The following is a 2476-nucleotide window of genomic DNA, read 5'->3' on the forward strand; positions in this document are numbered from 1 at the left end:
TTGTAGCAGAAAGTTCCCCAAGGAGTTATGAAGGATGTTTTACTCCTGTCTTCCTCCTTCATACGAATTTGGTTGTATCCAGAAAAACCATCCATGAATGAGAATAACTCAAATCCCGCCGTACTGTCAACTAAGACATCAATATGCGGGAGTGGGAAGTCGTCTTTTGGACTAGCTCGGTTCGGTTACGATAATCTACGCACACCCGACCCGCCCATCCTTTTTCATGACGAGGCACAATGTTTGCTATCCAATCGAATAGTGTGACACTTCAATGAAATCCACTTTTAACAACTTCATGACTTCCTCCTCGATTTTCTTAGACAACTCGGCTTCATTCTTACGAGCCTCTGTTTTTAGGCGGCACATTAGGATCGGTCGGAAGGGCATGCTCTACAATATTAGGGTCTAACCACGGCATGTCGGCATAAGTCCCGAGGCAAATATATCCTGGTATTCTTTCAAGAGGTTAATCATTCGTTTCGCTTCTAACTTCGAGAGACATGCCCCGATCTTTATTTCCTTAACATTACGTGTATCGCCCAAATTTATGGTGACCGTTTGTTCTTACGCGCGGTTTTGATCCCTCATGTCGATTCCAATCACGCTTGATCCCTTTCAGATCTTCATCGGCATCAGATTCTAAAAGATCTCCGTCATGTGGATCCGAGTCACATGAATCTTTGTCATGATTATGCATAATGTAATGCCTGAGATGCGATGAGATGAGTTAGTGTGCATTAACAACAAACGAAACGTATGTCATATGTGAATGATTTTTCGAATAATATTTTGGAAACTGTTTCGAGAGCTCATCCTCATATCCTCAGATTTCTTTGCTCTTACGAAATTATGAAACTAGGAAGCATGTAGAAGCCCAGCCCTCAGTGACCATCATAGAACCGGTTTGGTATGCTTCCACATGTCCTTAATAAAACATGCATTTTCATTGAAAGGGAAATGATAAGGCCGTATTACAACGTACTCCACCCAAGACCAACGGCTCAAAGTCAAGGGCTTAACAGAGTTTACATTATAAGCGACTTAAACAAGCAAATTGAAATAACGAATTCCCACGCAGGGGAAGAAAACATAGAGTAAAAAGCTACGGCGAGCTAGAACCGTCCTACTCTGAAGGGTCGGCGATGCTCCCGAAAGTTCAGCCTCCTCCCAAGCTAGGATGGCGCATACAATATTCTCTTCAAACATCCGGGCTATACCGTCAATAGCTCCATCTTCTTCCATCGGCATTTTCGGGGTCTGGGAATGTTTCTTTCATGGAGGAGGGAAAGCACTTTGGCAACTTCTATCTCTTATAATCCGACCTCCGTGGTCGCCTCGGCCTCCACGTTCACCTCGACCTCCTCGGGTGCCTCGACCTCCGTATTCTCTGCGACTTCCTCCATTGCCACGGCCTCCACGCTCTTCAACAAACCCTAAGCCTTTTCTCCTTAGAACTCTTTGAGCCTCAATAGGCTTTCGAATCCCTTGTCCATGCAACCCTAGACCACCTCCCGGGATTGTATCCATTTGCTAGCATAATCTTCCCTACCGCCGGGGCCGGCTTGGATAATTCGGGAATTCCCACGCAGAGCCTACGGGAACGTGGACCATAGACACCACTCGAAAGTCTGAAAGCTTGACTCTTCTTTGCACTCGGGTTCCACGTATGGGATGGCCGTTTCTGGTACACCTTGAAGTCTGTTTCCCAGTGCACGGTGATGAGTCTATTGTCCACCACAAATCGTACTTTCGATGAAGGCTTGAGGCAACGCACCCGCTGTGTGAATCCATGGTCTCCCCAATAGAAAGTTGAATGCAGTTGGTATATCTAGGACTTGGAATGGTACCGGGAAAAACACAGGACCGATAAGTAGTTCCAACTCAATTTCTCCTAGCACTTCTTTCCTCATCCCATCAAATGCGCGCACGGTGGACTTAGTTGGACGTATCCTTTCCATCTCAACACCCAAACGGTGGAGTGTAGCTAATGGACATATATTCAATGCGGAGCCATTGTCAATCAACACTCTAGAGACAACGGTGCTATCATGCTTCGCTGAAATGTGCGGCGCCTTTGTGTGATCACCTCCGTCGGCGGAGGTCTTCATCGGTGAAGGCGATCGATCTTTCGAAGGATGGCCCCCACGAACTCCTGTAGTTGGGTGTCATCAATTGTTTAGGACATGTATCTCGTTAAGGACCTTCAACAAAGCGTTTTCTGTGCTTTTCGGATGATTGAATTAGTTCAAGATGGAGATTTGAGCTGGCATTTTTCGCAATTGATTCACTACGTTAAATTCGCTCGTTTTCACCACGGCTAAGAATTGCCTCGCGTCCTCCTCTGTCACGGCTTTCTTTTCGGTTCCTCCGGCAGGCGCATAGCAACGACCTGATCGAGTGATGGCATCTACTTCTTTTGTCCCGTAATCCCAGGGTACTGCTTTGGTGTTGAATTCCAATGGAGGTTCTAGCA

The sequence above is a fragment of the Eucalyptus grandis genome, chromosome 8 (genome assembly GCF_016545825.1).
Source record: "Eucalyptus grandis isolate ANBG69807.140 chromosome 8, ASM1654582v1, whole genome shotgun sequence".
NCBI classification, from domain to species: domain Eukaryota; kingdom Viridiplantae; phylum Streptophyta; class Magnoliopsida; order Myrtales; family Myrtaceae; genus Eucalyptus; species Eucalyptus grandis.